At 49.0% G+C, this 15,190-nt stretch overlaps 1 protein-coding gene across 5 annotated transcripts in view; it reads right to left on the reverse strand.

Moving 5' to 3' along the window:
• The window catches only part of HDLBP (high density lipoprotein binding protein), a 58,660-nt gene that overhangs the window by 28,276 nt on the left and 15,194 nt on the right, over nucleotides 1-15,190 (reverse strand). Inside the window, exon 1 of one of the 5 annotated variants that reach the window (XM_055586640.1) lies at nucleotides 1,040-1,168. The exons of 3 other annotated variants lie outside the window; for them this stretch is intronic. The gene's annotated coding sequence lies outside the window, so the exon portion shown is untranslated. Of the gene's footprint in view, nucleotides 1-1,039; nucleotides 1,169-15,190 lie in introns of those variants that run through there. One more of the 5 variants, XM_055586642.1, reaches the window with a different exon arrangement.

The raw sequence follows: 15,190 nt of genomic DNA on the forward strand, positions 1-15,190 counted from the left end.
TGTAACCAAGAAAATATAAGCTGATCCCCTTGTATATTTTCAATTACACATTCAAAAGAAAGTCTTCTGCAAAGGGAACTCAGGAGCGGTAGTCCAGAAAGAACTTTTTCTCAGCCAGCGAATGCGACCTCAGCGCTTCCTGTACCTCCTGGGCAGGACTGAGAAGCGGAGGCACCAGGAAACCCGGGACACCCAGGACTTCGGTCCTCCTCCTGCAAAGTTACGATTCTTTGCTCTGATCCCCACAGCAAGCTTGTAAGGACGAGGCTTTTCAGAACGCTTTCAGGAGACAGAGCAAACTTGAGAGGAAGCAGCCCGGCTCGCACGGCCGCGGGAGGGACTCGCATATGCCACCTCAGCACGGCCCTCCCACCGGCCACGCGGGCCCGCGGGCGGGGACAGGCTTAAAGGGGCAGCGCGCCGGCCGCCCTGAATCCCGCCCGGGTTCGGTACTTTTCCGTGCGGTCCTTCTCGTCCGCGGGCCCCGGGGCGCGTCCGAGCGGCGCTCCGGCCGCCAGGGGAGCGGTGCGCCCGGCCGAGCAGGCCGGCGGCCGCAGGTGGAGGTGAGGCGGCGCGCCCCGGCCCCGGCCTGCCGCCCCCGCCGCCGCCGCCGGGCTGGGGGAGGGGCGCGCCGGCCGCGAGCGGCGGGGGAGGGGGCGGCGGGCCGCCCACGTCACCGGCCTGGCGCAGGTCGGGGCGCCCCGCGGCTCCCGGGCCGGGACGCAGGGACCAGACCGGACCACACGCGCGGGGGGTGGACGGCGGGCGGGGGGCAGCGGGCTGGCGCCGCGGGACTCGGGAAACTTTCTTGCTCGGCCGGTGCCAGCGCTGCGGCCCATGCGCACTGGTGACACGTAGCCGCCCCTCCCCGGCCGGCAGGGGGGCGCCCCGCGGGGCCCGGGGCCGAGCCGGGCGTGGGGGGGCGCCCACTGTGCGGCCGCTGCCACGGTCCCCCGCCTCCCCCGCCCGGTGCTCCACGTCGGCAGCCGGGCGTCCCAACGTCCCCGCGCAGCCCCGGCCACACGCCCGGCCTGCTCACCCTGCGCGGCGCCTGCCCGTCCGTCCGTGTGTCCGTCTGCTCGCCTCGGGAGAGGCCGGGACCCCCTCTCGCTCGCCGCTCCCGCAGGCAGGCTCCTCCGGCCGGCGCCCGGGCCCCCACGGCTATATAGGGCGGCGGCTCCAATCCCGCCTGGACACGTCAGACCGCGGCTGCCCCGCCCGCCGCCGGCCAGCTCCGCCCCGCCCGCCGCGCTCCGCGCCCGGAGGCTGCACCGCTCCGGAGGGGCGTCGGGGTCGGGCACGGCCGCCACCTGCGCAAAGCGCGGGCACGGGCAGCCGCTCTGGCAGCGGGGCCCCCAACACCGCCCCCACACCCAAGAAAGAAACAGGACACCTCGAGGGACAACACAAAGGGAATGAGCCGCCGGCCGCAGCCATTCACAACTTCCGAAGGCTGGAGCGCGGGCGAGCCTGACCAACTCCCGAGAACAGCCCACTGCCCTGAAGCCTGGGGCCCAAACACTCTTCCTCTGTCCTGCACTTGTATAAAATATTCCTCCTCAGTTCTTTGGCTACTCATTTAATTCCCTACAGAAATGCAGACCGTCTTTCCTTTAAAGGACTCTACCCCCAGGTATCTCGGCCGTCTCACAGGTAAGAAGGGGCCTGCCTGCGAGGCGCCCAGCCCTCAACAACAAACAGGAGAACAGAGTCCCTCCCTTCGGGGGCTTCCACTCAGGGGCTGAGGGAGCAGCCAGGTCTGCACTCCTCTGTAATATGCCTCCACAACGGCTTCTTTTAGTCAAGGCTCTGGCTTCCCTCGTGGCTCAGATGGTAAAGAATCTGCCTGCAACGCATAAGACCTGGGTTGGGAAGATCCCCTGGAGAAGGAGAGGCTACCCACTCCAGTATTTTGGCCTGGAGAATTCCATGGACTCTATAATCCATGGGGTCGCAAAGAGTTGGACACGACTGAGACACTTTCACTCCAGGCCTAGAGGGAGGGACATGCAAGGAGATCAAGCAAAATCCTCCCGGAGAGGAGGGAAGGCACCACCAGCACCGGGGGCAGGGCAGGGGAGGCAGGTCAGTGCCCTCGGCCCTGGGCCAGGGCCCTCCTCAGCAGGCAAGACACAGGTGCTGCTCAGGACGAGGGAAGCCTGTGGCTGAGGAGGGGCAGGCAGGCCCAGAGGTACTTTTTCCCATGGAACTCTGTCAGTATATACAGAATGGGGCGGGGTCCTCACAGCAGTTGTTCGTTCAGTCTAAAGGTGACTACGGCTTTCCATTATCACTGGCAATGGAGAATGCACTGAGCGGACAGATTTGGACAACAGCACCAGAAATTCCCTATTAACTGGAGAAGGCCATCAACAGAAGTCAAGAAAGGCAGGGAGGCTCTTGGGTGCACTCACTGAGATGGAGAGCCTGAATGTCTACACTGGTAAGGGGAACTGTGATGCAAAAACTTGGATACAATGTCTGACATGCCCACTGGAGGGCCAAGTGGGGACCTAAGTAGGCAACCGCATATGCAAGGCGAAGGCCAGGGAGAAAGCCAGCATGGCTGACAGCACCCTGTGGCACTGCGGGACATCACAGGGGAAGAGCCACAGAGCTGAGGGCACGGTCCCTGGAGCTGCACCCTGAGTCACCGGGATAGCGCCTGGGCCGCAGGTAGAAGACTGCAAGTTAAAAAAAAAAATCAAAAGATGGAACAAATCAAAGAGGTTAAGAACTTCAGATAAGAGGATGAGGAAGTCCAACACATGTCTAATACGCAGTTCACAAGAGGAAAATACAAAGGACAAAGAAATATTGAAAAATATTTGGCAACAAATCGAGAATGTAAAGGTATTATATGTCCCTTCCCTCCTCAAAAGAGAACAGGGGGCCAGCAGTGTTTTGGTATAGAACAGTGAAACCTCAAAAATGCCCAAAACAAGAGTAGATTTTAAAAGCAACCAGAGAGAAATATCAATAACCTCAGATACTCATATGACACCACCCTTACGGCAGAAAGCGAAGAACTAAAGAGCCTCTTGATGCAAGTGAAAGAGGAGAGTAAAAACTTGGCTTAAAACTCAACATTCAAAAAACTCAGATCATGGCATCCAGTCCCATCACTTCACGGCAAATAGATGGGGAAACAGTGAGAGACTTTATTTTTGGGGGGCTCCAAAATCACTGCAGATGGTGACTGCAGCCATGAAATTAAAAGACGCTTACTCCTTGGAAGAAAAGCTATGACCAACCTGCTGCTGCTGCTGCTAAGTCGCTTCAGTCGTGTCCGACTCTGTGCGACCCCATGGACTGCAGCCTACCAGGCTTCTCCATCCATGGGATTCTCCAGGCAAGAACACTGGAGTGGGTTGCCATTTCCTTCTCCAATGCATGAAAGTGGAAAGTGAAAGTGAAGTCGCTCAGTTGTGTCTGACTCTTAGCGACACCATGGACTGCAGCCTACCAGGCTCCTCCATCCATGGGATTTTCTGGGCAACAGTACTGGAGTGGGGTGCCATTGCCTTCTCCTAGATAGCATATTAAAAAGCGGAGACATTACTTTGCCAAAGGTCCATCTAGTCAAAGCTGTGGTTTTTCCAGTAGTCATGTATGGATATGAGAGTTGGACTATAAAGAAAGCTGCTGCTGCTGCTGCTAAGTAGCTTCAGTCGTGTCTGACTCTTTATGGCCCCATGGACTGCAGACCGCCAGGCTCCTCTATCCATGGAATTCTTCTGGCAAGAGTACTGGCTGCTGCTGCTGCTAAGTCGCTTCAGTCATGTCCGACTCTGTGCGACCCCAAAGATGGCAGCCCACCAGGCTCCCCCGTTCCCTGGGATTCTCCAGGCAAGAACACTGGAGTGGGTTGCCATTTCCTTCTCCAATGCATGGAGGGGTTGCCATTTCCTACACCAGGGAATCATCCCCACCCAAGGATTGAACCTGCATCCCCTGCATTGTAGGCAGATTCTTCACCATTTGAGGCACCAGGAAGTCACTGGCAATGTTCTAGAACTTGTATCAGACTGTACATTCAGAAATAGCCATATGTTATTATTTACTGGTTGTTATTTTGTATTACTAATTACCAAGTAAAAGAGAAAAAACACAACACTGGGAAGCAAGAGAAGTAAAAAAAAAGAAGCAATTTAAAAGCAAGATAAATAAGGCACAAAATGCAGTGGAAGAAATGAATCCAGATGTGGAAATAATCTGATGTTAGTATATACTAACTACCCAGTTACAAAGTCCAGCTATACGCTATTTAAGAACCCCAAGCTACAAGGACACAGACACTTAACGTAAAAAGCTGGAAGTGGAAGAAGTGCTCCAGGCAACTACTGACCACACTAAAGCTGGGCAACCTGTGTCGTTTTCAGATACAACAGACTGTAGGATAAGCAGTATTGACAACAAAGACGCTCAAGAATAAAGTCAACTCTGATTCTGTATGTATCCAATTGTAGCTACAAAGTATATTAAGTAAAAGCTGAAGCTTATTATAAATTGATACAGCCAAGATTATAAAGGAAGACTGACAACTCTTGGTAACAGATTATGGAGATTAAAAATGCACAGAAAGTTAAAACAATGCAGTTAAAACCTACTTTATTGGACTTATATAATCCTTTGCCCAATGATTAGAAAGCACATTCTTTCCAAGAATACATTTCATTTTGACAAAATTGACCAGGAGCTAAGGCCAACTTTTTTTTTTTCAACAAATGGCCAAAAAATTAGATATTCTGTGACCACAACACAATTAATTAGAAGTTAAAATGTTTGAAAGCCTAGAAGTTTTAAAAACTTGCTCCTAAATAACTCATGGATCAAAGAAGATCTGAAAATAGTATCTTAGCCATCATACTAGTGAAGAGGAAAATGTAAAAACTAGCTAGTTAACCTCTTCTAAAATTAGAAAAACAATAAACCTAAAGGAAATAGAAATAAAGAAATCAATGAAGTTAAGGACACACAGCACCGAGAATAGACTGAGCTAAATCTAAAAGAACTCGTTGGATCTCCAGCAAAAACAATCAGTGGAAAAAACAGAATAGGTGACACTAAGAATTCAAAGAATTCAGTTTGCTAGATTATTCTAGCAAATAAAAACGAAAGAGACTCTTGATGAAAGTGAAAGAGGAGAATGAAAAAGCTGGCTTAAAACTCAACATTCAGAAAACTCAGATCATGGCGTCCAGTCCCATCACTTCATGGCAAATAGATGGGCAAACAGTGGAAACAGTGAGAGACTGTTTTTTTGGGGTTCCAGAATCACTGCAGATGGTGACTGAAGCCATGAAATTAAAAGACGTATGACCAACCTAGACAGCATATTAAAAAGCAGAGATTACTTTGCCAACAAAGGCCCATCTAGTCAAAGCTATGGTTTTTCCAGTATTCACGTATGGATGTGAAACTTGGACTATATAGAAAGCTAAGTGCCAAACAACTGATACTTTTGAACTGTGGTGTTGGAGAAGACTCGAGAGTTCCTTGGACTGCAAGCAGACCCAGCCAGTCCATCCTAAAGGAGATCAGTCCTGGGTGTTCATTGGAAGGACTGATGCTGAAGCTGAAACTCCAATACTTTGGCCACCTGATGCGAAGAGCTGACTCGCTGGAAAAGACCCTGGTGCTGGGAAAGATTGAGGGCAGGAAGAGAAGGGGACGACAGAGGATGAGATGGTTGGATGGCATCACCGACTCAATGGACTTGAGTTTGAGTAAATTCCGGGAGGTGGTGATGGACAGGCAGGCCTGGGGTGCTGCAGTCCATGGGGCCACAGAGTCAGACACCACTGAGCGACTGAGTGAACTGAAGTGACTGAAGAATTCAAAGTGAAGTCGCTCAGTCGTGTCCGACTCTTTGTGGCCCTATGGGCTGTAGCCTACCAGGCTTCTCTGTCCATGGGATTTTCCAGGCAAGAATACTGGAGTGGGTTGCCATTTCCTTCTCCAGGGGATTGTCCCAACTCAGGGACTGAACCTGGATCTCCCACATTGCAGGCAGACGCTTTACCATCTGAGCCACCAGGGAAGCTGGTGGAAGAATTCAAAGGGGGAGGGGGGTGGCAAAAGCTGCAACTACAATAGAGACTCTGAAATATCAAAAACTTACATTAAATGGGTAATTTTTAGGAAAATAAGTTACCCAAACTGAATCTGTAAGGAAAAGAAAGTTTAAATAACACTCTCCAATATTTGAAGAAACAAACATAAAAGTCACAACAAAAAGGCAGATCCAGGTGCTTCCGTAAGGAAGCCCCAAGAAATTGTTTTCCCAACTTACTCACGAAGCCAGGGAGCTTCAATACCTCCCAGGTGAGGAGAGAAAATGTGTGAATTTCATTAGGTACTTAAAAACAAAAGCCTAAAATAATCTAGCCAACGGATTCAAAGATGTAAAAACAAATGTGTAATATATAATGATAAAGTCACGTTTAATCCAATTATGCAAGGTGCTAAGTATCAGGAAAATAGATTAAAATAATTCACCACATTATTAGCACTGAAGCAGGAATGATTTGATCATCTCAAACCATTCAAATAAAGAATGTGGTTTACTTGAGGATAAAGAATAAAGAGACAGTCTGCCCGCTCCTGATACCAACTAGGAATGCAAGGACCCATTCCCCAACTCAGCGATGGGCACCTCGGCAGAGGCGCTCGTCCTGGAGTCACGAGGACAGGGACCCATTCCCCAACTCAGCGATGGGCACCTCGGCAGAGGCGCTCGTCCTGGGGTCACGAGGAGACAGGGACCCATTCCCCAACTCAGCGATGGGCACCTCAGCAGAGGCGCTCGTCCTGGGGTCACGAGGAGACAGGCTGTTGAGTTTTTTCTATGCAAGCCTGCAGAGGGAATCTAACCAGGGCAGTAAGACAGGAAGACGGCAGGCATGACTGGACGTAAGGCTGCCAGTGCCAGACAGTACAGCCGTCCAGTACAAGATCCAGGAGGGTCTATATGAACACACTGTTAGAATTAAACCAGGAACTCAGTAAATTTTCTGGAAACAAGATCAGCACACAAAATCAATCATGTTCTAAAACGTCACCAACAGACTGTTAGGAATAAATCTAGTAAGAAAGTAGGTTTTATGGAGAATACTGTAAAAACCTTTGTCAAAATACAGAAAAAAACAAAATGGAGAAATGACCAACTCATCTATACAGTAAAGCTAAATTAAACATACAGACTGCAATTCTCTAGTTAAGTAGAATAACTAGAAAAATAATTTCTATTTTTTTGCATAGAAATTCAGTGCAAACCCTACTTAAATCCCAAGAGGGCCATGTATGTGCATGTGTGTATAATTCTGTAATCAGAGTTTATATAATTTTCATTTATACAGTATTTCTATATATATGTACATAAATATTTTATAACTACCATAAAATATGTACATATATACAATTTTGCAAAGTCTAAAATACAGTTTTTTGGACTCAGTACAATAAACACAGTGTAAAACATCTTATTAATGACTTTATGTTGATTACATGTGGAAATGATAGTATTTTGCATTAGGTTAAACAATACATTATCAAACTTAAATTTCACTTGCTTCTTTTTACATTTTTAGAGTGGGTACTAGAAAATTTTAAATTATGCCTGTAGCTCTTCCTCAACAGCAGTGCTGCACAGTGGTTTTTCCAAACCAAGCCAGAAAGAAACGTAACCTTATTAATAAACTTCATAAAATACAACATGAGTATTTGTCTCAGTCATGAAAATCTCTCCTCTACCACAAGCACCTGAGGGCAGAGGACATAGTCTCAAAGATCTTAGAGAGAAGTGACCACGTGGTGCACAGTATTTCTTCCACTCTAATAAACCCATTTAAAAAAAAAGGCAAAAGATACAAAGATCTTTCACAGACATGCAGGAAACATTTGTAATTTAAAAAAAGGTTTGAAGGTAGGATGAGAGTCTATATTTCACCTCTCAAATTGGCAAGGAGAAAAAAAACCTTGAGGACAGCAATGGTGTGAGCATGCTGCTGTGGCTGGGAGGAGGACTGAGTGGCCTCTCTGAGGACCAGTCTGATTATACATTGTACTTTAGATACAATTTCCCTTCTTCTTAGAGCTTCCACATATATACTCATTCAGTTCAGTTCAGTTGCTGAGTCGTGTCCGACTCTTTGCAACCCCATGAATTGCAGCACGCCAAGCCTCCGTGTTCATCACCAACTCCCGGAGTTCATCCAAACTCATGTCCATTGAGTCAGTGATGCCATCCAGCCATCTCATCCTCTGTCGTCCCCTTCTCCTCCTGCCCCCAATCCCTCCCAGCATCAGGGTCTTTTCTAATGAGTCAACTCTTTGCATGAGGTGGCCACAGTACTGGAGTTTCAGCTTTAGCATCATTCCTTCCAAAGAAATCCCAGGGCTGATCTCCTTCAGAATGGACTGGTTGGATCTCCTTGCAGTCCAAGGGACTCGCAAGAGTCTTCTCCAACACCACAGTTCAAAAGCATCAATTCTTCTGCGCTCAGCTTTCTTTAGAGTCCAACTCTCACATCCATACATGACTACTGGAAAAACCATAGCCTTGACTAGACGGGCCTTTGTTGGCAAAATAATGTCTCTGCTTTTGAATATGCTATCTAGGTTGGTCATAGCTTTTCTTCCAAGGAGCAAGCGTCTTTTAATTTCATGGCTGCAGTCACCATCTGCAGTGATTTTGGAGCCCCCAAAATAAAGTCTGACACTGTTTCCCCATCTATTTGCCATGAAGTGATGGGACCAGATGCCATGATCTTAGTTTTCTGAATGTTGAGCTTTAAGCCAACTTTTTCACTCTCCACCTTCACTTTCATCGAGGCTTTTTAGTTCCTCTTCACTTTCTGCCATAAGGGTGGTGTCATCTGCATATCTGAGGTTATTGATATTTCTCCTGGCAATCTTGATTCCAGCTTGTGCTTCTTCCAGCCCAGCGTTTCTCATGATGTACTCTGCATAGAAGTTAAATAAGCAGGGTGACAATATACAGCCTTGACGTTCTCCTTTTCCTATTTGGAACCAGTCTGTTGTTCCATGTCCAGTTCTAACTGTTGCTTCCTGACCTGCATATAGGTTTTTCAAGAGGCAGGTCAGGTGGTCTGGTATTCCCATCTCTTTCAGAATTTTCAACATACCCGAAGATAGAGGTACTGTCTGCATTCTCGTAGGAGCGAAAGGCTGGCCGCCTGTGTTGTTCCTAGCAGGAAGAGAAGTGTACCCTCCTGACCGACGTCCACACACGTCCAAGTCTCCGTTCTACCAGCAGCTATGCCTGACGCCACTGTGCCCACGGACGCCCTGACCCCAGCCCCGCCTGCGACACTGCACGCACGCCCCCGCCCCCCCACCACGCTCACGCAAGGCTTGCTTCTCATTTAATCAGGTAACGTAAAAATAACACCAAACAAGGAAATAAAAGCAAAGAGAAACGTTTCTTGAACACCTGAACACTGTTTCCCACACTGACGGTGACTGTCCTAGACGATGCGTCGGGAGTCTGGTTGTGTAGGACTGGGTTATGGAGAGACCGTCCGCAGGCGTCAGGCAGCGCCGTCCTGCGTCAGAGGCCTGGTCAGCGTCCGTGCAGCAGAGGGGCCGCTTTCCACTGTGCTGATGCTACGTGCCCAGCTGTGTCAGAGACACGTCTGTCCGCATGAAGCACCTCTAGGACACCTGGGCCAGGGAGACCAGGCCCGGCGCACGGTCGGACACCGAGCGGTGGCAGCGCCCGAGCGACGGAGGAGCGCTCTCACTGACGTGAAGGGACAGCAGGTTTACGGCTCTGGGAGCGGAGCGCACAGAAAAGCGCGCAGTCCACACGCCTCTTACAGATGGTGGGCGGGCCGGGCTGAGCACGCAGGCGAGACCACACTGCGCGCCTCTCTCCAGCGCAGACCCCCGCCTGGAGAAGACGGAGGGGCTCTTCGTCTGAAGCCGGTCGGCTACGACGAGCAGAAGCCAGGGTCACAGGCCTTTCTCATGTGGTCTTAGACCACGTTTACAGCAACAAGTCTTCTCTGCGGTGGTGTCTGAGTGACGGGCTAGAGAGGACATGGCTCTCCCCTAACCGCGTGAAGCCTCGGGATCGAGAGGCACCGGCGCACAGTCTCTCGGTGTCTGGAAGACGCAGAGGCTGAGCCCTGCCAGCAGCACAACCGGGGAGCACTGACTCCCTCCGCCTCGGGCCACGCCCTCGGGGCCTCGCGCCTTGGAAACCGGGGCAGAGCCCTTCTCACCGGAGACCGGGAAGCCTCCCCGCGCCTCACTGGGCGGCCGTCTCCATCAGAGGACTCCTCCGCGCTCTGTCTTTGATTGTGTCATTAGAGAAAGCAACACCTGCTTCCAGGTGCAGGCCACGCTTCAGAGCAGCCCTCCACACACAGGCTTGGGGACTGTCTGGAAAAGCAGGAGGAGGAAGGCGGCATCAGGAGGGCTCGGGCAGGCTCCCCCTGAGGCCTGCGATTAACCCACAAGAAACAAAATAACCTCAAATCTGACCTAGGGCAATATACTTGGAGATGTTTTTCTTCCTACAATTTACATACAAAAGTTCCACGAGTTAGAATGAGCTTAGCTCAAGTTTATAAGAAACTTTGCTATGAATATAGAGCTAGGTAAACCTACACTTGAATATTTAAGAATTAGAACCAGTCCTGTCCGAACAGAAACGGAATGCTTTTCTACAGAGGAAGGAGCAGAAACACCTGGTCTTCAGATTTTCTTCTCTCCAGCAGTAGCCTCGGTGGACTTTGTCTGCTTGGCGACCCTGGGCGCATCCACCTCTTCAAAGGCCATGTTTCCTCTCTGTCAGGAGGAGATGGAGAATTCTGTCAAACCTGAAATAAATGGAAATCTGAAGGTGCAATGTCTGGTGGATACGTGGATGAATCAGAACTTCCCAGTCAGGCTGAAACAGTTACTGCCTGGTCATCAAAGGAGCGTGCGGTCTTGGTTATCCTGATGGAAGATTTATGCTGGACGCTTCTCATCAGGTGGTGCTTTCAGCTGGTTTACTTGGAGCAGGACTTGGAATTAATCGTTTGGTTTTCCAGAAGCAGCTCATAATAAAGGCTCCCTTCCAATCCCTAGGAGCAGGCGATGGCACCCACTCCAGTACTGTTGCCCGGAAAATCCCATGGACGCAGGAGCCTGGTAGGCTGCAGTCCATGGGGTCGCAGAGTCAGACATGACTGAGCGACTTGGCAGCTTCCAATCCGACCACACACACACCACCTTCACTGGACGAGGGTCGGCCTGTGGCATGGCTGGTGGTCCTTCTAACTTGCCCTCGAGCTCTTCCGTTCCACATTATTGTAGCATATCTACTTTTCACTGCCCTTCACAGTGTGTTTCAAAAATGGAGAATTTTTGTTACATTTAAGTAGAGAACTGCCTGCAGCAGTATGATGAAAAAGGTGGGTTTTTTTTCCCCACTTAACTTATAGCGAACCCAAAACATCAAATGGTGCAAATGATTTTCAATGCTTGATTTGGATGTTTAAGTATGTCAGCCATCTCCAGTGTGGTATAACATTGACTGTTTTCAATTAATGTCTTGATTTGACTGCTGTCAACTTCAACTGGTTTACTCGACCATGGAGCATCGTCCAGAGAGAGTCTCCAGCACAAAATTTCAAAAACCACTTTGATACATTTCATTAGTGACAGCACCTTCTCCATACACTGCACAAATCTTTTTTTGTATTTCAGTTGTGTTTTTACCATTTCTTTAAATAATAAAGCATAATATGGCAAAAATATTGTTTTTCTTCCATCTTCAATATTAAAACGACTACACAGAAATTCACCAATTTTGGTTTTTTAAATGCACATTGAAAGGACAGCTGTCCCAGTAGAACCTGACAGTTGCTCCAAATGAAGCTGAAGACAGCTACGCGCTGCTCGAGTCATCACACGGGAACAGCGAGCCGACTGTTTGGCCAACCCAGCTCCATGGTTCCCTTTGCCTCTGCTGTTGTTCAGCAGCTCAGTTGTGTCCGACCCCTTGCAGCCCCATGGACTGCGGCACACCAGGCTTCCCTGTCTTTCACTATCTCCCAGAGTCGGCTCAAATTCATGTCCACTGACTTGGTGATGCCATCCAACCATCTCATTCTCTGTCATCCCTCTTCTCTTCTTGCCCTCAATCTTTCCCAGCATCAGGGTTCTTTCCAGAGTCAGCTCTTCATACCAGGTGTCCAAAGTACTGGAGCTTCAGCTTCAGCATCAGTCCTTCCAATGACTATTCAGGACTGATTTCCTTTAGGATTGACTGGTTTGATCCCCTTGCTGTCCAAGGGACTCTCAAGAGTCTTCTCCAACACCACCATTTGATAGCATTAATTCTTTGGTGCTCAGCCTTCTTTACGGTCCAACTCTCACATCCGTACATGACTAGTGGAAGAACTATAGCTGTGACTGTATGGACCCTTTGCCTCTAGAACCATATAAATCAGAGAAAAATAAACTCTAAAAACAATTAAGTCCTGCTTCTTTATCTTGATGCTGGTTATATGGGAGGTTCAGTTACTGTTTATGGCTCAATGAATCTTCACTAAGGATTTGCATAGTTCTCTATATGTTTACTATACCTCATTAACAGTTTTAGTAAAAAAATTGGAAAGCAACCTAAATAAAAATGTCACAACATGGCATAAGCATCAGAGAAAACACTTTAAAACACAGTGACTGGATGGTGTATTCCAAGTGGGGTAAACCTAGAAACATCAGTTACTGTCATTCTAAAACTATTCTACGTTGTTGGATCAGGTTATCATCCTTAAAAACCAATTTTCAGCATAAGTAATGCAGATCGTACCTGAATTGGAAACACCTATATTCATAGCCATGAAATTAAAAGATGCTTACTCCTTGGAAGGAAAGTTATGCCCAACCTAGATACCATATTCAAAAGCAGAGACATTACTTTGCCAACAAAGGTTTGTCTAGTCAAGGCTATGGCTTTTCCTGTGGTCATGTATGGATGTGAGAGTTGGACCGTGAAGAAGGCTGACCGCCGAAGAATTGATGCTTTTGAACTGTGGTGTCGGAGAAGACTCTTGAGAGTCCCTTGGACTGCAAGGAGATCCAACCAGTCCATTCTGAAGGAGATCAGCCCTGGGATTTCTTTGGAAGGAATGATGCTAAAGCTGAAACTCCAGTACTTTGGCCACCTCATGCGAAGAGTTGACTCATTGGAAAAGACTCTGATGCTGGGAGGGATTGGGGGCAGGAGGAGAAGGGGACGACAGAGGATGAGATGGCTGGATGGCATCGCTGACTCGATAGACAGGAGTCTCAGTGAACTCCGGGCGCTGGTGATGGACAGGGAGGCCTGGCGTGCTGCGATTCATGGGGTCGCAAAGAGTCGGACACGACTGAGCGACTGATCTGATCTGATCTGATCTGATATTCACGGCTGCTTCCCAGGCCTATCTGCTAGGAAAGCAATGTGTTGCCTGAGCACGCAGACCGTGGCCGTGGACACCACTCCCCACCATGAGAGAAGACGGCTGCACCCCGGCCACAAGATGGGATGTCGTGTTGCAGCAGGGAGCAAGGATGCAGTCACAGGCCAAAGGGGTCACCTCCAAAGAATGCAGAAGTCAACTTGCAGGAACAATCTGGACATCAAAAGAACTGTTTCAGGACTTTGCTGGTAGTACAGTGGGAAATGCAGGGGACACGGGTTTGATCCCTGGTCTGGCAAGATCCTGGGAGAAGGAAATGGCAACCCACTCCAGTATTCTTGCTTGGAAAATCCTGCGGCCAGAGGAGCCTGGAGGGCTGCTGTCCATAGGGGTGCACAGTCGGACACAGCTGAAGCGACTTAGCATGCATGCATGCATGCACTGGAGAAGAAAACGGCACCCCACTCCAGTACTCTTGTCTGGAAAATCCCATGGATGGAGGAGCTCAGTAGGCTGCAGTCCACGGGGTCGCTAAGAGTCAGACAAGACTGAGCGACTTCCCTTTCACTTTTCACTTTCATGCACTGGAGCAGGAAATGGCAACCCACTCCAGTGTCCTTGCCTGCAGAATCCCAGGGACAGAGGAGCTTGGTGGGCTGCCGTCTATGGGGTTGCACAGAGTCAGACACGACTGAAGCAACTTAGCAGCAGCAGCAGCCAGCAAGATCCCATATGTGCAAAGCAACTAAGCCTGTGTGCCTCACCAGAGAAAACCCCTGGACAACACCGAGGACCTGGCACAATGAAAGATAATTCCAGAAAAAACTGCTTCAGGGGGTTGAAAGACAACTATATATATTATACATATATATCTATCTACAAGTTCATAGTACTGGGGGGGGGGGGAGTAACAAAAATGCATTGTTGCTTCAGAAGTTGCTAGTCCAAATATAATCTAAACATGAATAAATGAAAAGAAATAATTTCTCTTTTCTCTCCAATAGGAACTGTATTTCAAAGTAATCAGAATTAGTAAGAGAAAACTTCATACAAAAATGCCAATAAGTAAATGTAGAAACAAAACTAGAGAAATCCTCATTTTGCAACTGTCCACTGTAGGCTAAATCATGGCCCCAAAGGCATCCGTGTGCGCAGCCCTGGAGCCTGTGCGCGTGAACCGTGAACTAGGTCAGACCACAAGATGGGAAGACATGTAACAGGGGCACTCACGCTCGCAGGGGGTGCAAGAAGCTGTGAAAAGCAAGAAATGGATTCTCTCCAGAACCCCCGAAGGGAGTCCTGCTGACACCTCAACCTGACCCCACGGAGGCTGACTTCAGCCAGGTTCCTGGTGACTTACCTCAGCAACAGGAAACTAATACACCAACCACACAGGGGAAACAAGCAAAAGGGCTGCTGAGCCCATGAGATAATGGGTGATAAAAAACTTTATAAGGGGCAGAGGCAGCCTGCTGACACTACATTCACTGATCAATTGTAACATAGCCAACAGCAAGACAGCCAGACACCGCGACTCCTGGCAGAATGCACAGGCCCTACCCAGCACAATCTAGGCCGTGTTCTTGACACCCTCCCTACTCCTTCTTGGCAAAAACAAACAAAACCCCCAAACCCGAAACACCCCTCCCCAACGAACTAAGCATCCAGATGTAGCTACCAGTTTACAGAAAATAATGAGGATCAGTGGACACGCCACCATCACAAACAACTGACCCAGTCCAGACTGTGGAGACTTGTAAAAACAT

The sequence above is a fragment of the Bubalus kerabau genome, chromosome 6, assembly GCF_029407905.1.
Source record: "Bubalus kerabau isolate K-KA32 ecotype Philippines breed swamp buffalo chromosome 6, PCC_UOA_SB_1v2, whole genome shotgun sequence".
NCBI classification, from domain to species: Eukaryota; Metazoa; Chordata; class Mammalia; order Artiodactyla; family Bovidae; genus Bubalus; species Bubalus kerabau.